At 38.0% G+C, this 20,517-nt stretch overlaps 1 pseudogene across 1 annotated transcript; it reads right to left on the bottom strand.

The window, feature by feature from the left end:
- Window positions 1–1,401: 1,401 nt before the first annotated feature.
- Window positions 1,402–3,392, bottom strand: LOC308515389 (large ribosomal subunit protein uL4-like; annotated as a pseudogene). Its single transcript has 4 exons — window positions 2,954–3,392; window positions 2,606–2,725; window positions 2,214–2,372; window positions 1,402–2,004 (listed from the first exon to the last, which is right to left on the bottom strand). The product of its transcript is annotated as a large ribosomal subunit protein uL4-like (transcript).
- Window positions 3,393–20,517: the final 17,125 nt, after the last annotated feature.

Genomic DNA, 20,517 nt, shown 5'->3' with positions numbered 1-20,517 from the left:
AATATTCTTCACTGAAAATATGTCATAAGAAATTTGTGCCATGAATGTCAGAGCATTGTTTACATTTACAAAGCAGAGATTCTATTTCATTGTGGCTTGGAAGCTTGTTGTTACATTTCAAGACTAGTAGGCCTTTCCCCCTCAAAAAACAAAATATAACAAAGCAGACAAACAACAACAACAATAACACCTCAAATCACCAAAACAGAATTTATCCTTGTGGCCATAGAAAGAGTCAAGATTTTCTTCCACATTTAAAATTCAGGGGGGACACCCTCAGAGCCTTCCACGTAGTTTAAAATTAGCCAGCAGTGCATTTTTGCATACAGTACACTCACATAGCAGTACTATAAACATATAAAATATGTTTTGTTGGTATTTAATTACTTTTGTTTATAACAAATCTCTGATGTCCATTATGGATAGTTTATACTATTAATACATCATTATCTTGACACATACTGAGGAATTATTTGTTTCCAGGCTTCTTGAGTTCATTCATACTTAATGAATAATGAGCAGTAAAAGAAACTCAGTATTTTTGAAACTCCCAGACATCGAGCATAAAATATATATTTGCTTTAGTCCATAGAGTTTCCAAACTTTCTGTTTTATAGGAATGTGGGAAATTACAATAGGAAGAAAGAGGAAAAAAACAAGTTAGGTAGCTCTATTATGGCAGCCTGACAAATAATTATGCTCAGCCTGTACTGGTTACTGTGCAGCACATGAAACAATATTCTGCATTGTACAGAAGCAATTAGAGAGTGGTTCCCTGGGCTACTTTTGCCAACACTATTTAGAAGAGGCAAAATAATATCTGGTATCACTCTCAATTAAAGGAACCCCCAAAGCTAATGAGGTCCCTATACTACTAATACAGTATATAAAGTGTTTTGGGTTTTGTTTGTTACTTAAGAATTCTTACTTGAAAAAAATTATATTTTATTTTTAACTTGAAATGGTTAGAAAAGATTGTGGCTCAGAAGGCAGACATCACCAGGAGACGATATCAAAACAAGTGAAATAAAGGTAATAAATATTTAATTGATATTCAAACTTACTCAGTGGAAACTCAGTTTGGGTTTTGTATGTGAATTACTACCAACAAGCATTTTTCAAAATCAAAATGTGAAAACTAATACTGGTGTTAGGGTTATGTTTTGTTGTGTTAAAATTCCATCATTTTATTATTTGCTTTACTAAATTTCTATTTTACCAAAAATATGTACATAATAAAAGTGACATGGCAGAATCCTGTTATGGGAAAAGAGTTAATTGAAGTTTGTGAACAACACATATCTAAGCACAGCAAAGAGTAACATAATGAGGTTTCTCCTTCAGAGATTTCAGTCCCTTAAGTAGGGGTGGGGAACCTTTTTTTTGCCTTTGATCATATTTTTATTCAAAATTAGCTGTCCAAAGTGATTTGACTATTATGGAATAAACAAATTTAAGTTTATGCCCCAGGCTTCTTTCTCCTGTGGTGGGTTTCTTTTCTACGGCTTTCTTTTCAGCTGCTGGTTTCTTGGTACCTGCAGCCTTTTTCCCCACCAAATGCTTCTTCTGCTTCTTAAGGCCCACAGCCTTCTTGCCTGGAACCCCCTTCTCATCTGATTTGGCTTCTAGCACTGCTGCTGCTGCTTTATCCACCAGGAGCTTGTGGTTCTTGGCCTGGCAAAGAATGGTGTTCCAGCCCATGGTCTTTGCAGAGGGTTTTAGCTTCCACATGATTCTCAGCATTTTCAGTAGATTCTTCTTCAGGACTCTGTAATGCATCTTCTTGCGTGGTGCTCAGAAGGCTCTGTGGATCTCTGGACTTTTCAAGATTCTGCTAAGGTTTGTGTTGAGCATCCTGGGCATGGGAAGGTTGTAGTTACTCTTGAGGGAGGCAGCTCTACGCCAAGTGCCATACAGCTCATCTAACTTGCGGAAAGCACTTTCAGCTCAAATGCAGAAAAATCCCACCTGCCCTCCAGGAGCAAGTTTCAAAATGTTCAGTTTGCTCACATTTAAGGCCAGTGGTTCTCAACCTTCTGGCCCTTTAAATAGTTCCTCATGTTGTGACCCAACCATAAAATTATTTTCGTTGCTACTTCATAACTGTAATGTTGCTACTGTTATGAATCGTAATGTAAATATCTGATATGCAGGATGGTCTTAGGCGACCCCTGTGAAAGGGTTGTTCGACTACCAAAGGGGTCGCAATTAACCGCTGCATTAAGCAGAGTAATTCTGGGGATGTTTCTGAAGACTTTGATGGTACCGTTGTCCTCATTATAGATGATGTGAGGTCCCCTTAGCTGGATAGGACCATGGTTTGTCATTTTGCCCTCGCCAGCCCTCATTCGCTGAGAGGCATAGACCTTTTTCTATCCAGACCTTGAGTTTCTTTTTAAAAAAAAATATATTTTATTGATTTTTTATGGAGAGGAAGGGAGAGGGATAGAGAGATAGAAATATTGATGAGAGAGAAACATCGATCAGCTGCCTCCTGCACACTCCCCACTGGGGATGTGCCCGCAACCAAGGTACATACCTTTGACCGGAATCGAACCCGGGACCCTTGAGTCCTCAGTCCAACACTCTATCCACTGAGCCAAACCTGTTAGGGCCAGTCCTTGAGTTTCTTAAGAAGCAAAAACAGCCTCCTTGGGTTTCTTGGAGGCTTCAACTTTATCTTCAGCCACCAAAGGAAGTTCAGAAACTTCCTCAATACAGTGACCTTTATTTATTTATTTAAAAAATATTGTTATTGATTTTAGAGAGGAAGGGAGGGGGAGATAGAAACATCAATGATGAGAGGGATCATTGATCGGCTGCCTCCTGCACACACCACACTGGAGATTAAGCCTGCAACCCAGGCATGTGCCCTCGGCTGGAATCAAACCTGGGACCCCTCTGTCCACAGCCCGATGCTCTATCCACTGAGCCAAACCGGCTAGGGCAATACAGTGGCCTTTAGACATGACCAGTGCTGGTAAGGCTGAGGCAGCCAGGGAAGAGCAGATGGCATATCATTTCTGTGTTGCATTCACTCTGTAGTGCCAATGGCGCCAGGTTTCTGTTGGTGCAAACATGCAGCCCCCATGACACATATTTCCACCACCTCAGACTCTGGGAATTCGAGCCACAGGTCTGCCAGTACCCCAGGACTCAGCACTGGTTTGGTGACCTGCCAATTCACTGACAGCATAGGGCTGTCTATTGTTTTTGCATAAGTTGGTGTGAACAAAGCTCACAATATCTGGTCGAATGGGAGCCTTGAACACAAAGTGGCTTTTTTACCAGATGTTTCTCCGTTTTCGGAGTACACAGATATCAGTGGCGGAGCACATGCCATGGCAGGGAGAGGAGAACGTCACTCTTCTCTCTACCCAGGGGATCCCACAGGAAAAAAAAAAAGTGGGGAACCTTTTTCTGCCAAGGGACATTTGAATATTTATAACATTGTTCGCTTAATATAAATCTATGTTTCTATGAAAAAAAAAAAAAAACCCTCATAGATTTATTGAATTTTGAGTCCCACCTGTGGTTGCCTTGACAGGGCTAGACCAAATGATTTCTCAGGCTTTACACATCCCGCTTGGGGACATTCCCCACCTCTGTTTCAAGGAGATGAACAACTGGAAAAACAAAACAAAACAAAACAAACAGGAGAACAGCATATGTAAACTTCATTGTTTTCTAGAGCTAATAAATTCCCTGAAATGTTAGCAAAGAAAGGATGCCTGTAGCTGAAGTAGTCAGATGAGGTCTCATAGAGGAGAAATAGTTTGGTTTTATGTAGAAGTACTAGTACAATTAGGAAAGGAGAGAGAATGGGCCATTGTTATGTGTCTGAGAAGAGCATGAGGTTATTTGTTCTAGACAGATTGCCTGAAAGTTTGAAAGCTTGGCTAGTTATCATATCAGTTATATGGCAAAAAAAAAAAAAAAATGTTGCAGATGGATTTAAGGACGCTAATCAATTAACTTTAAAATAGGGAAATTATTCTGGATTATTGAAGAGAGCCCAATGTTACATAAAGCCAACGCGGGAAACAGAAGAGCCAGAGAATCTGAGAGGAAGCTATAACCACAAAAGCAAGAACAGAGTGATGAGATGTGAGAAAGACTCAACCCTAATTTGCATATGGAAATTTGGAATATGGAAAAAGAGGGCCATGAGCTAATATTGGCAGCCTCTGGGAGCTGGAAAAGGTAAATAAAAAGATAAATTCCCTAGAGTTTCCAAAAGTAATAAAGCTGAATAAGACCTGTGGCATTCTTCTAACCTATATGTACTATTGTAAGATCATAAATTTGTATTGCTTTACAGCATTATGTTTGTGGTTATTTGTTCTAGACAGATTGCCTGAAAGTTTGAAAGCTTGGCTAGTTATCATCCCAAGAGTACATATCAACACTTAGATGAAGAAAGCCATATTTTATTAATGGCGTGAAAATACAATTCAAGAGGAAATAAAATATTATACATTTTCAAGTAAAAACATACATATTAATGAAGTATAGAGTATTTTTTTTTGTAAATTAGAAAAACGACAATGCATAAGATAATTTCTTTTTAATTGTTCTTTACCATTTTTTATTAGAGTTATAAGAAATTACCAAACTTTTTCTGGATATCAATACCTTAATTTAGTATGAATTGAATTAATATACAGGGTGGGGCAAAAGGAGGTTTACAGTTGGTTGGATGAAAAAAAATATAATAATTAATAAATAGGAATACAAGAATGAACTCTGTGTTTTCCATACAATTATTTTCGTTTTTACCAAAGATAATTATAGTAAAGGTACTTGGTTTATAAGATAAATCTAAACGTATATCTGGTCTATATACGTCTATTTACAGATATATCATCATCTGTAAATAATGATATTTACATAAGAACAGTAAGAATAGAAATTGCTCATATAAGCTCTTTTAAATCTGCTTTGCTGTAACTTTTTATTTTTTATTTTTTATTTTTTTAAATATATTTTATTGATTTTTTACAGAGAGGAAGGGAGAGAGATAGAGAGCTAGAAACATCGATGCGAGAGAAACATCGATCAGCTGCCTCCTGCACATCTCCTACTGGGGATATGCCCGCAACCCAGGTACATGCCCTTGACCGGAATCGAACCCGGGACCTTTCAGTCCGCAGGCCGACGCTCTATCCACTGAGCCAAACCGGTTTCGGCTTGCTGTAACTTTTTATAAGGAATCTTATGTGTAATCTTAACAGCCTCCCAGGGCAAGGAAATACAAGCCATGTACTTACCATTTTCCTGCAATGCTTATAGATTTGGGCAAATTTCTTTCCCCCTGAGGTCTTACAAATATCTTGAGGTGCCCAGGTCTGTCAGGAAGGAAATTCCCTAATACATCTGATAAATGTGCTGAGAACCCTGTAAGCAAGGTGCCAGGCAAGTTTTTCCAAGGGTCTCTCTGTACTCCATAGAGTCAACCTTAGTTTCTTAAAATTATCTGGTCATATCTACTAGTAAGTCTATGCACATTCTCAAATGCAGCATTCTAGCCAATGCTTGGCAATGCAGCCAGTTTCCAATTGTGTCTTGTCACAAGAACAGATTCTTATTAAACTTATGTGAAGAACTATACTGTCATGAAAATATAAGAATACTCACTGAGAGTTTCCAAATTCTGGAGGGATCAGCTAGAAAGGAAAATAATGTTTTAATTCTATGTATATAGGTATAATTTACCAAATTGTTGTAGTCATAGTTAGCTTAAGAGAAATGGTTTCTTCATATCTGGAAACTAAATATTAAAGAACCAGCCATATTTCAAATAACAAGTCACAAATTTATAATCGTGTTCCTCGGTTCATTTAATAATATTTTATTCATTATCGCTTATATTGATCTTTCTGTTAGCAGTTTTATGAAGCCATTAGTTTCTCTATTCATGTCCTGTAATTTCTAACCTAGTTCAGTGGTATGATCTATAAGTCATTAGAGACATGAATCTTTTTGAAGCTGAAGCACTTTTGTAAAAGCATCAGAATAAAACAATAATTGTCTGTAATTGAAAAAATACTTTAAAAAATGTATTTGTGAGAGAATTGATCAGAGTTCATTATAATAAAATTGACAAGGATATTTGGTTGTTCTTGTGACATTCAAGATTTTAAAATAATAACTAGAATTAAAACTGATAAGGTTATATTAGGACATATTAGATTTTTTAAAACATTTTATTTATTGATTTAGAGAGAGAGGAAGGAAGAGAGAGAGAAAGAGAAACTTTAATTTCTTGTTTCACATACTTATACATTCAATGTTTGATTCTTGTGTGTGCCCTGACCAGGGATCAAACCCACAGCCTTGGCTTTCCCAAACTGAGCTACCCGACCATGGCCTGAATATAATTAGATTTTTTAAAATTTTATGTAATTTCTACAAAATTTACATAGTAACATATATCTACACAAATATAGGAAGATTTACCATCACTTGTTGAGCAAAGCTTTCCATGTAATTTAACATGTCAAATAAGCCTAATAAAGAAAGGAGAGAAAGTAAGTATTTTGAGCTTTTACAGAAACCCTCTGAAATATCCAAAAGTTAGCTAGAGGTCAAAATGACTTTATTTAGAATTTGATTTGGAAAAATTTGTGAAAAATACCAAAGTTTTGGATATTTGACTAAATGAGGCCACAGATCATTATGAAATAATACTTAATTATCTATTTAACCAAAGTAACAATAATAGATTTCAAAGGCAAATACAGAAGATTAAACAGCTATTAGCAAAATTTAGCCCTTTTAATATTGAGAAGATTTAGTTTTCTTAAGAAATCAAAGACCTGATTAAGACAGCATTAAGGCCGGACTAAGACATCCTGAAGCAAAGAACTTTAATTTGTTAGAACAAAATCTCTGCTTTCTAGACAGCATACCCCAAAGGCAAAGAAAACACTTCACAATCTATCAAGAGTAAACCAATAGTCTAAGGCAAATGTGTTCTTTTAACAGACAGAAAAACAAAATTCTAATTTTGTACCAGATTGCTTTAAATATTTACATGTATTTATTAAATTAAATTCACTTCAATCTTAGCCAACTTGACTACATTAAATTTTCTTTCCAAAGATCCCTTTTGTACAAACCTTTTAGAATTTTTTTAATTTAAATTTTGTCCCATATTTCCACTTTTACAGTTTGCCTCTCTTTAAAATAACATTATTTTACTTGTACAAATATATTTCCATTTTTTTTACTGAAAACACACATCTTACTTTTTTGCATTCAGAGTCGTTCCCTTTATTATTTCTAGTAGTTTTAATTGCATATGCTAATTAAAATATTCACCACTTAGGAACCTTGATTTCTAATGAAAACTACATTCAGGCATACCTCACAGACATTGTGGTTCAGTTCTAGACTACAGCAATAAAGTGAGTATCACAATAAAAGAAGGCATACTCTGTTTGCTGTCTTGCCTTAAATTTATAAAAAATGCAATACCTGCGAAGTGCAATAGATTGATGTGTGATAAAATGAGGTGTGTCTATAATTGTGAATTGTTTGTTACACATTTTTTACTGGCAAATGTATTAATATATTTTATAATTTCTAGAAATATGTGCTTCTGCATACTATTTTTTTTCAGTGTGGCACAAGACATTTTTATTTACAGACCAAAATGTCTTTAGTTACTCCATAACAAGAGGTCAAAAGCAGGTAAATTTAGACTCAAATGGCAATTAATGTATCAGTATTTTATCTCACTTGAAAATATTACAGACATTTACTGAATTTCCATAATTACTGAATTTAGCAAAATTCCATAAGTAGAAGTTAATAAAGGGGTTTGGGAAACTATCATACAACAAACATTACTGAAAAATTTACCTAAACCCTTTTATTTCACCTATGCCTATTTAATTTATTTGTTCCAAACAATCATGTTTAGATAACCTATAGAAACTTTATTAGACTTTTGATAACACCAGTTATCATCTTAAATAATTTTTTGGCTGAAAAATTTTATAGCAAAAATACCATGAAGTTATTTGACTAATAAATCAAGACAGAATAAAAGTTGTTTATCCGAGGTTTATTAAAATTGAGAACTCTGAAGCAGGCCTATTTATTTAACCCAACAAACTCAAAGTAGTTTTAATTGACTGGAATTATCTTAGAATTCATGAACTTAAAATACTCAACTTATAAGCACTTACTTTGAAGCCAGTTAAACAGAGGTCTTTTATAAATTAATTTTAGTAATAACATCCAAAAGTAGAAATATACCATATCTATAACATCCACATATAAAACATATAGACAAAACAAAGATGTCTTAGCTTTCATTTTAAAATGTTAGCCATGAATCAAGTAGATCATAAAACTCACTAGTTTATAAATAAGTATGTCTCTGGCAGATGGAATGAGTTAAGATTACACTTTGGTCAAGAGAACATTTTAATAGTATTTTTTAAAGGGCCTTTTTCTTTTCTTTTTTATTAGTCTGAGCACACCTTTAATTACCTCATTGAATATTTACATTTTAAGGACAAGGTAAGACTTACATCTTAGAGGTACAGGAAAAAAGTACAAGTTTTCTCCTACTAATTTTGGAGTATATTAATCTACTATACAAAGTCTTAAAGCAATTACTATTTAAATTTATTTTGTTTTTGAAGTGCAGGACAATGCTTTTATTCCAATGTTTGGATATTTACAATATCTGTTTATGTCTGAAAGAAATAGGAGGAAGTCAGAGTTGATTTTGAGTAACTCTGTGTCATGCTTTTGTTTTTCTAAAGGTTTAAGAAAGAGAGAAAAGGACTCTCACCATTTTAGCTTCCACTAGATCCCAGAGATCTGGGAGGCTGACAGGTAAGAATTTTTACTTTCTGGGGCTTTTGTCATAGGCAACAGGATCTCTTCATCTGCAGCAGTCCCAGTAGCGTTCAGTCAGTGAGGATCCTGCTGACTATTCCAACTGTCAGGGTAGGGCGGAGGGGATATTCTACTTTTCTGGGTTCTTATGGCTCTCAGCTAAAAGTAGAAGAAAATTAAATCCCACATAATAATAACTGATATTTACAGGTCACTAAATACTTGAGGTATAACCTTTTTATGACTGTTTTTCAATTCACTATAGCTATACTTTTAGGTAAGCGCTATTGCTATTTATAATTTTAAGAATAAAAATATATATTTTATGGTTATAGCTATACTTTTAGATAAGATCTATTGCTATTTACATTTTTTTGTGCATATGTGCTTGTTTTTTTATTTATTTACTAGAGGCCCATTGCATGAAATTTGTGCATGGGTGTGGATTCCCTCAGCTTGGCTTGAACCTTCGCGGAATCCGGGACCGCTGACTCCTAACTGCTCACTCCAAACCACTCACCTTCCTGCCTGCCTCATCACTTCCAACCACTCACCTGCCTGCCTGATTGCCCCGAACCAGTCTGCCTGAGTGCCTGATCACCCCTAACCACTTGACTGCCTGCCTGATGATCCCTAACCACTTGCCTGCCTGCCTGATTGGCCCTAACTACTTGCCTTCCTGCATGATTGCCCCTAATCGCCTCTGCCTCAGCCCCCGCTGCAGCTGCTTACTCCAGAAGGACATTGTGAATGACGTCTGGAAGGTTGTTGGGCTGTTTGGTCTAATTAGCATAATATAATTTTATTACTATGGATTTTTTTCTTTCTTTATTTATTAAAGAATTACGTAAGTGTCCTTCCCCTCTTTTGCCCCCCCCCAACTCATGCCTTCACCCCAGGTGTCTCCGTTCATTGGTTATGCTTATATGCATGCATACAAGTCCTTTGGTTGATCTCTGCCCCTTAGCCCCACCCTCCCCCACATTCCCTCTGAGGTTTGAGCATCTGATTGGTGCTTCTCTGTCTCTGGATCTGTTTTTGTTCATCAGTTTATGTCATTCATTATCCTATATAATAAAAGCCTAATATGCAAATCAACTGATCGGCAGAAGGACAGGTCGCTATGATGTGCAACTGACCAACAGGGGGAAGATGCTCAACACAGGAGCTGCCCACAGCCCACAGGCCCCAGGCCAGCCAAGGCAGGTGACAGCAGGGAACCTCTCGATCACCTCACCGGTTGCCCAACAATTCAGCCCTGATCGCTGGCCAGGCCTAGAAACCCTACCTGTGCACAAGTTTTGTACACTGGGCCTCTAGTATTCCATAAATGAGTGAGATCATGTGATATTTATCTTTCTATGACTGGCTTATTTCGCTTAGCGTAATGCACTCCAGAACCATCCATGCTGTTGTAAATGGTAGGATTTACTTCCTTTTTACAGCAGTGTAGTATTCCATTGTGTAGATGTACCACAGTTTTTTAATCCACTCATCTGCTAATGGGCACTTAGGCTGTTTCCAAATCGTAGCTATTGTAAATTATGCTGCTATGAACATAGGGGTGCAATCCTTTCTGCTTGGTGTTTCTAGCTTCTTGGGATATATTCCTAGAACTGGGATCACTGGGTCAAATGGGAGTTCCATTTTTAGTTTTTTGAGGAAACACAATACTGTTCTCCACAGTGGCTGCACCAGTCTGCATTCCCACCAGCAGGGCACAATGGTTCCTTTTTCTCCCAAACCTTGCAAACACTTGTCATTTGTTCATCTGTTGATGATACCCATTCTAACAGGTGTGAGGTAGTACCTCATTGTCGTTTTGATTTGCATCTCTCGGATAATTGGTGACTTTGAGCATGTTTTCATGTGTCTCTTGGTCTTCCTTATGTCCTCTTTCAAAAAGTATCTATTTAGGTCCGTTGCCCATTTTTTCACTGGGTTGCTTATCTTCCTTTTGTTAAGTTGTATAAGTTCCCTGTAAATTTTTGTGATTAAACCTGTATCAGAGATAACATTGGCAAATATGTTCTCCCATGCAGTGGACTTTCTTGTTTTGTTGATGGTTTCTTTTGCTGTGCAGAAGCTTTTTATTTTGATGTAGTCCCATTTGTTTATTTTCTCTTTAGTTTCCATTGCCCTAGGAACTGTATTGATGAAGATATTGCTTCAGCCTATGTCTGAGATTTTTATGGTTTCCCATCTTGCGTTTAAGTCCTTTATCCATTTTGAGTTTATTTTTATGTATGGTGTAGTTTGGTGGTCTAGTTTCATTTTAATTTTTTGCATGCACCTGTCCAATTTTTCCAGCACCATTTATTGAAGAAACTGTCTTGACTGCTATTGTATGCACTTGCCTCCTTTGTCAAATATTAATTGAGCACAGTGGTTTGGGTCAATTTCTGGGTTCTCTATTCTCATCCATTGATCTATATGTCTGTTCTTGTGCCAGCACCAGGGAGTTCTGAGAACAGTGGCTTTATAATATAGCTTGATATCTGGTATTGACATCCCTCCTACTTTGTTCTTCTTTCTCAGGACTGCTGCAGCTATTTGGGATCTTTTTTTATTCCAGATGAATTTTTGGAGAGTTCGTTCTAGGTGAAATATATGAAATATGTCATTGGTATTTTAATGGGGATTACATTGAATCTGAAGATTGCTTTGGGTAGTATGGACATTTTAATGATGTTGATTCCACCAATCCATGAACACGGTATGTTCTTCCATCTGTTTATGTCTTCCTCTATCTCTTTTTTTTAGTGTCCAGTAGTTTTCTGAGTACAGGTCTTTTATCTCTTTAATTAAGTTTATTCCTAGGTATCTTAGTTTTTTTGGTGCAATGGTAAATGGGATTGTTTTTTTCATCTCTCTTTCTGTAAGTTCACTATTGGTGTATAAAAATGCCATAGATTTCTTGGTGTTAATTGTGTATCCTGTTACATTGCCAAATTCATTTATTAAGTCTAATAATTTTTTGATGGAGCCTTTAGGGTTTTCTATGTACAGTATTATGTTATCTGCAAATAATGACAGTTTTATGTCTGCTTTTCCAATTTGGATACCTTTCATTTTTCCTCTTTTTCTAATTGTTACGGCCAGCACTTCTAGTACTATGCTGAACAAGAGTGGTGAAAGTGGGCATCCCTCTCTCATTCCTGTTCTTACGTAAAATGGTTTGGGTTTTTGCTCATTGAGTATGATGTTGGTTGTTGGTTTTTCGTATAAGGTTTTTATTATGTTGAGGTTTGATCCCTCTATTCCCACTTTGCTGAGGTTTTTTTTTATCAAGATATGGTGTTGGATTTTGTCAAATGCCTTTTCTGCATCAATTGATATGGCTATGTGATTTTTATCTCTCTGTTTATGTGATGTATTAGGTTTATTGATTTGTGGACATTGTACCATCCTTGCATTCCTGGGATAAATCCTACTTGCTCATGGTGTATGATCTTTCTGATGTAATATTGGATCTGATTTGCTGGAATTTGTTGAGGATTTTTGCATCTATGTTCATGAGAGATATTGGCCTATAATTCTCTTTATTTTTGTTGTCTTTATCTGGTTTTGAGATTAGGGTAATGCTGAGTTCATAGAATGATCTTGGAAGTGTTCCTTCCTCATGAATTTTTTGGAATAGTCTGAGGAGGATAGGTCTTAGTTCTTCTTTGAATGTTTGGTAAAACTCCCCTGTGAAGCCGTCTGGCCCCCGGGCTTTTGTTTGCTGGAAGCTTTTTGATGACTGCTTCAATTTCCTCCTGAGTTATCGACCTATTGAGATTTTTAGATTCTTCCTGATTGAGTTTTGGAAGGTTGTATTTTTCTAGGAACATGTCCATTTCCTCCAGGTTGTCTAGTTTTAGGAAAAGAATTGTTCATAGTATTTTTTACAATCCTTTATATTTCTGTGGCGTCTGTTGTTATTTCACCTCTTTCATTTCTAATTTTGTTTATTTGGGTCCTCTCTCTTTGCTTCTTGGTGAGACTAGTTTGAGTTTCATCAATCTTTTTTATCCTTTCAAAGAACCAGCTGCTGGTTTCATTGATCTTTTGTATTTTTTTTCTCTATGTTGTTTATTTCTGCTCTGATCTGTATTATCTCCTTCTGCTCACTCTGAGCTTTTCTTGTTGCTCTCTTTCTAATTCTTTAAGCTATAGAGTTAGATGATATATTGCCATTTTTTTCTTGTTTTTTTAAGGTAGGCCTGTTGAGCTATAAACTTCCCTCTCAGGGCTGCATTCCTTGTGTCCCATAGATTTTGGATTGTTGTGTTGTGATTGTCACTCGTTTCCATGATGTTTTTAATTTCTTCTTTGATCTCTTTGGTAACCCAATCATTGTTTAATAGCATGCTATTCAGCTTCCAAGTGTTTAAATTTTTTGGATTTTTTAATTGTAGTTTATTTCTAATATTATGCCATTGTGATCTGAGAAGGTGCTTGATATGATTTCAATCTTCTTGGATTTTAGAGAGACTTAGCCTGTGACTCAATATGTGGTCTGTCTTTGAAATAGTCCCGTGTGTATTTGAGAAGAACGTATATTTTGTGGCTTTGGGGTGAAATGTTCTGAAGTGTCAAGTTAGCCCATCTTATCTAATGAGTCATTTAGGAATGCCTTCTTTGCTGATTTTTTGTCTAGTAGATTTATCCAGTGATGTCAATGGGGTATTAAAGTCCCCTACTTTGGTTGTATTGTTGTCGTTCTCTCCCTTGATATCTTCGAGGAGTTTTTGTTTGTTTGTTTGTTTGTTTGTTTGTTTTATGTATTTGGGTGCTCCTGCATTGGGTGCATACATGTTTACCAGGGTTATATCTTATTGTTGTATCGATCCCTTTAGTATTATGAAGTGGCCTTCCTTATCTCTTGTTATGGCCTTCGCTTTGAGGTATAGTTTGTCAGATATAAGTATTGCTAATCCAGCTTTTTTTTTTTTTCATTTCCATTTGCCTGGAAGATATTTTTCCATCCCTTCATTTTCAGTCTGTATGAGTCCCTTGTTCTAAGGTGAGTCTCTTGTAGATAGCATATATATGGTTCATGTTTTCTTATCCATTCTGTGTCTTTTGATTGGATCATTCAGTTCATTGGAGCAGTGAATTGAGGGTTCACTTTTCACCACAACCTCTCCAACACTTGCTATTACTCATCTATACTAATAAAAGCATACTATGCTCATTAGACTTAATGACCTTCCGGACATCATTCTAGACATCCTTCTGGACAAAGTCGTGGTGGCGGAGGCTGAAGCAGATTTGGTTAGGAGTGATCAAGCTAGCAGGGGAGCAGTTAGGGTGTGATCAGGCTGCCAGGCAGAGGAAGTTAGGGGTGATCAAACAGGCAAGCAGAGTGGTTAAGGGAAATCAGGCAGGCAGACAGGCAAGCAGTTAGGAGCCAGTCGTCCCAGATTGTGAGAGGGATGTCTGACTGCCGTTTTAGGACATCCCCTGAGGGGACCCAGATTGGAGAGGGTTCAGGTCAGGCTGAGGGACCCCTGCCCCCATACACAAATTTCATGCACTGTGCCTCTAGTCTATATAGTAAAAGCCTAAGCAACCATTACAGTGGAATGACCAGAACGACCAGTCACTATGATGCACACTGACCCCCAGGGGGCAGATGTTAAATGCAGGATCTGCCCCTGGTGGATAGTGCACTCCCACAGGGGAGGCACCACTCAGCCAGAAGCTGGGCTCATGGTTAATGAGCGCAGGAGCAATGGTGGGAGCCTCCCCTACCTCTGTGGCAGCGCTAAGGAGCAGCAGGCCAAGCAGTAAGGAGCAGCAAACAGGTGGGTGGTAAGGAGTGAGGGCTCCTGGACTGCGAGAGGCATAGCCAGCAGGCGGACATCCCCCAAGGGGTCCCAGACTGTGAGAGGGCACAGGCAGGGCTGAGGAACTTCTCCCCAAAAGTGCATGAATTCTGTGCACCTGGCCTCTAGTCATGTAATAATAGCCATTCTAATAGCTGTGAGGTGGTATTTAATTGCAGTTTTGATTTGCATTTCTCTAACAACTAGTGGTGTTGAGCATCTTTACATATATCTGTTGGCAATTTGCATGTCTTCTTGGGAGAAGTGCCTGTTTAGGTCTTCTGCCCAATTTTGTTCTCTCTCTCTCTCTCTCTCTCTCTCTCTCTCTCTCTCTCTCTCTCTCATTGCTTTTGCTGTGTAGAAGCTTTTTAGTTAGATAGTCCCATTCATTTATTTTTGCTTTTACTTCCCTTGTCTTTGAGGACAAATTAATAAAATCCTCTAAAACCAAGGTAATAAACTTAAGGGATTGATTTAAAAATAAGGGATTGTTTGGGAATAACAAAAATGGATAGTAGTTAATGGTTTGAAAAAGACCAATCTTGAGAGTACTTGCTGATAATTGGAAGTAGTAATAAAATAAAGTGAGTCCAAAGGTAATATAGTACCTTCACTTTATAATATCTATATAATATGTATTTAATGTTATATATATATTATTATGTTTTTATAAATAAAATACTATTTTTATTAAAAATTATTAAAAAATAATAGTATTTACATATAACATTGAGTTCTTTCTAATTGTGTCACTAACTTACCTGTAATTTCGTATTTCTAGTAATTATACCTACTATTATAGCTTCAGGTCCAAGAAAATGTTTGGTTTTTTTTTGTTTTTTTGTTGTTTTTTTTAATATTTTTTATTGATTAAGATATTACATATGTGTACCCTCTACCCCCCCTCCCCCCGCTCATCCCCTCACCTCCCCGTTGTCCGTGTCCATTGGTTAGGCCTATATGCTTGCATATAAGTCCTTTGGTTGATCTTTCCCCCTTGCCCCCACCCTCCCCTACCTTCCCTCCAAGGCCCGACAGTCCAATCAAAGCCTCTCCGTCTCTGGATCAGTCTTTGTTCATCAGTTTATGTTGTTCATTATATTCCACAAATAAGTGAGATCTTGTGGTATTTATCCGCTCTCCAGTTCCATCCATGCTGTGGCAAATGGTAAGAGTTCCTTTTTCTTCTTCCTCTTCTTAAAGAATACCTTTCAGCATTTCATATAATGCTGGTTTGGTGGTGATGAACTCCTTTAGCTTTTTCTTATCCGTGAAGCTCTTTATCTGACCTTCCATTCTGAATGATAGCTTTGCTGGATAAAGTAATCTTGGTTGCAGGTTCTTGCTATTCATCTCTTTGAATATTTCTTGCCACTCTCTTCTGGCCTGCATGGTTTCTGTTGAGAAATCAGCTGACAGTCGGATGGGTACTCCCTTGTAGGTAACTGACTGTCTTTCTCTTGCTGCTTTTAAGATTCTCTCTTTATCTTTTGCTCTTGGCATTTTAATTATGATGTGTCTTGGTGTGGTCCTCTTTGGATTCCTTTTGTTTGGGGTTCTCTGCGCTTCCTGGACTTGTAAGTCCATTTCTTTCACCAGGTGGGGGAAGTTTTCTGTCATTATTTCTTCAAAAAGGTTTTCAATATCTTGCCCTCTCTCTCCTTCTGGTACCCCTATAATTCTGATGTTGGTACGCTTGAAGTTGTCCCAGAGGTTCCTTACACTATCTTCATATTTTTTGAATCTCTTTTCTTTTTTCTTTTTCGGTTGGGTATTTTTTGTTTCTTTGCATTTCAAATCTTTGACTTGATTCTTGGGATCCTCTTGTCTGCTGTTGGATCTCTGTAAATTATTCTTTATTTCAGTCAGTGTATGCTTAATTTCTAGTTGGTCCTTTTTCATGACCTCCATGGTCTCACTATACTCCTTGAGGGATTTATTAAATTAATCGGCGGTTTCCATAAAATTCTTGAAAAACCTTATAAACGTGGCCTTGAACTCTATATCCAGTCATCTGGCCTCCTCCGTTTCTGCCAATTGTGACCTGTTTCTTTGTCTCCGCATTTTGGCTGCTTCCCTGTGTTGATAGAGTGGCCTGCGCGCCAAGGTGTCCTGTAGGGCCCAGTGGCTCAGCCTCCCCAGTTACCCGGGGTGGACACTCTTGGTGCACTCTTGGTGCCTTGGTTGTTGTAGGATCACTGGGAGGAATTGACCTCCAGTCCAATTGGCTGTGGGAAGCAGCTGTGTCTGAAGTGGGAGAATGGTCCCCCTCTGACCACTGGGTACAGTGGCTCCTGGTTCTAAGGAGGTGCTAATTCAGCCCCTGCCTGAGGCCTCACAGCCGGGGCCACGAAGAGGCTCAGCTGTGAAGCAATGCGAGCCGCTGTGGGGCCTTGGGCCTTCTCTTGGAAGTTCCGGGTCTGCTTGGCTGGGCTGTAGTTAGGTACATTCACATGCAAAAGCCTCTGCCGCAGCCTGGGTGGGGCGGGGTCTCAGGGAGTCAAAAGGGGCGGAGAAAGATGCTATGGCTGATTCTCCGCGCCCGGAGTCACGCGTCTCAGTGTCCCGGTAACGGCTGCAAGCACCTCTGAGGGAAATCCGCCCTCAAGTTCGCCCGCTGCCGCCTGACAGAGTCGCCTCTCCCCGTATGAGACCTGGGTCCCCAGAGACTTCCCGGAACCGGAGTTCAGAGCAGTCGGGAGTTTGTGATTCAAAAAGACAGCCGAGTCCTCAGGTGCCACCCCCTTTCCGCGCGCAAGCAAGCCGCCGCCGCCACCGCCGTACCTCTGCACTCAGCCTCCGCAGCTCCTCTGGCTCTCAGCGTGCTTTTCTTTTCTTCTAGTTGTAGAAATTACACTCAGCCAGCCTTCCTGTTGTTTTGGACGATGTTTGCTCCGTCCTTTGGGATAATTTTCAATTGTTGTGTGGGGCGACTATTTCCCGGTGTTTATCTATGCCGCCATCTTGGTTTCTCCCACGTTTGTTTGTTTTTTAAGAATAGTTTACTGATTTTTAGAGAGAGAGGATGGGAGACAGAGAAAAAAAATCAATGAGAGAGAAACATTGATTAGCTGCCTCCTGCACACTCCCTACTGGAGATGAAACCCACAACATAGGCATGTGCCCTGACCAGGAATCAAACCAGCAACCTTTCCGTACATGGGATGATGCCTAACTAAATGGGCCATACCGACCAGAGCAAGAAAAAGCTTTTTTCCAGATATGCTAATTCATTGATAAAACACTACATACTTATTTAGGATTAACAAGTGAAATTCTCTAATTAAAAGTCTCTTATTTGCATCTATTAGTACACATAGTTTAGAATCTATTAACAGAGATTTAGTCTTTCCATTAAATTTTTCAGTTTAGACATTGTAAATGAACTCAAATTGTGTTCTATGATGCATTTTTACTTTCAATTGTCTTATTAGCTAAGGAAACTAACAACATTGATTTTATTGTCCTATTTTTCCTAATTTATTTATGTTAACTCCACATATTTTATAATTATCAAAATTCATAACACCTAAAAAATTTGTCTATCTATAGTACTTCAATTACATTTAAATAGTCCACAGTTTTATGTATTTACAAGGTATATCAAAAGTAATTTTAGTAGCAGTGAAATATTTTAGGTAGATATGTTTCTCTGTTTTTGAAATATTTTGTATTAATTACATTTTGTATTCATAGCATGGATATCATATGAATATCATATGGCTTTCTCCTATTCTAGATTGAAAGAAGTTAAATAAATTAATGCTTTCGAAAGTCAACTTATATTTTCTACTTATTTTCACTAGTTTGTCTTTTCATTTTATGTATTTTCAATAAGCTTAAACTGACAACATGAAAAAGGGGTTCTATTTCCTTCTTTTTCTTTTTTGACATTTACAGAACTTTTTAATGAAGATATTAATCACTCAAGTAGTTGAGTGCCAATGTTTCCATTATTATCATTTGATTGTATAGCCAAATAATCAACTTAGATTACTTGAGAAATATGTGAATACTAGAGGTCCAGTGCAGGAAATTCGTGCAGGTGGGGGGGAGGGTCCCTCAGCCCAGCCTGCACTTTCTCCAATCCGGGACCCCTCAGGGGGTGTCCTGTGGGTTCGGGCCTAAACCGGCAGTCAGACATCCCTCTTGCAGGACCACTGGGTCCTAACCGCTAACTTGCCTGCCTGTCTAATCTCCCCTAACCACTCTGCCTGCCTGCCTAATGCCCCTAACTGCTCCCCTGCCTGCCTGATCACCCCTAACTACCTCTGCCTGCCTGCCTGATCATCCCTAACCTCTCTGCCTGCTGGCCTGATTGCCCTAACTGCTCTCCCCTACCATGCCAGCCTGATCCCCCCTAACTGCTCTCCCATGCCAGCCTGATCACCCCTAACCACCTCTGCCTTGGCCCCCATCACCATGGCTTTGTCCAGAAGGACATCCAGTCTATCTGGTCTAATTAACATATTACACTTTTATTAGTATAGATGTAGAACTAAAAAATACAAGTTTCTCAATATGGCATTTTCAAAATACTATGTAGAAACATGCTTAAACATAATCTAAAACCTATATTTTTATAAACATCTATAATTAAATACTAACATTGACATGTAACTTAACCCATGAAAGGCTTTCAGAACTCATTAAACAACAACTGTTCACTAAACTTTTGTATTACCAGCACTTCTCTGAGTAGTAGAAAGAGGAAAGAAAAAAAGGACTAATGACTACATTTGAAAAAAAGTTTTTATTGATTTCAGAAAGAGGAAGTGAGATAGAAACATTAATGATGAGAGCACATCATCCATGTACTGCCTCCTGCACAGCTCCCGCTGGGGATGGAGCCTGACCAGGAATTGAGCTGTGACCTTCTGGTCCATAGTTTGACGCTCAACCACAGAGCCACACCGACCAGGCTAATAACTGCTTTTAAGAAGTATGCTCACTGTGGAGGACTCAGACTTGTAACAGATGCATATGATTGTGCTGTAAGAGAACATAGACTGAACACCCCACCAAGGCTTTGATGTGTCTTCCTACAGGAAGGAATGCTCAAATCGATAGCTGAAGTCTGAACAAACCTCAGGAAAGGAGTTAGCAGAAGAAAATTCTAACAAGCACAGAATGCCTGAACTGTAGATCAGACACATGGGGGCATTTGGAAAATACAAGGAGCTCTAAATAACTGCGGTGAATGATGTAAAAGGACACAGTCAGGAAGTAGACTGCAGAGGTTATCAGAGGCCAGGCCAAGTAAATGATGTTAAGGCATTTGGATTTGACCCTAAGGCAAAAGGGAGACTTGATGCACACATGCTTAGATTTGCAATAGTGTGGACATTGCAATCCCAGGTTTATGAATCATAAACTTGGGTCAAGAAGTCAGGTATGAGGCAGCCTTAGTAAAATGAGATATGGTGACCTTACTTGTATAAAGATGGGAAAGATTAAGATGTTTCGATATTTAGGTGAAAAACATATAAATAAGGCCAGGAAAAGACTTCTTTGGTTAAGAAGTATGAGTGCTATTTGAATAACTATGACTGCCAGAAATTTTCCAAAGTGGACTTCCCCTTTAACACTAAGTTATATGGTCATGTAAGTACATATACAATATTCAATCTGCAAAGGAACACAGTACGACTATTTTCAACATGTATAAACTTATATATACAGAATTTATTGTTGTGTACGGACTCCAGAACCTCAAAGAAATATTCATTATTCTCCATAAAATAATTTTCACTATTAATTGTTATGTAAATCAAGAAAATACTCCATTTTTTTTAAATTTATGATCATTCTAATTTTCACATTTAGGACTTATTTTAATGATACAATA

The sequence above is a fragment of the Myotis nattereri genome, assembly GCF_964212035.1.
Source record: "Myotis nattereri genome assembly, chromosome: 3".
Classification (NCBI taxonomy): domain Eukaryota; kingdom Metazoa; phylum Chordata; class Mammalia; order Chiroptera; family Vespertilionidae; genus Myotis; species Myotis nattereri.
The sequence above is the reverse complement of the archived record's forward strand: the minus strand, read 5'-3'. Positions and strand labels throughout refer to the sequence as shown.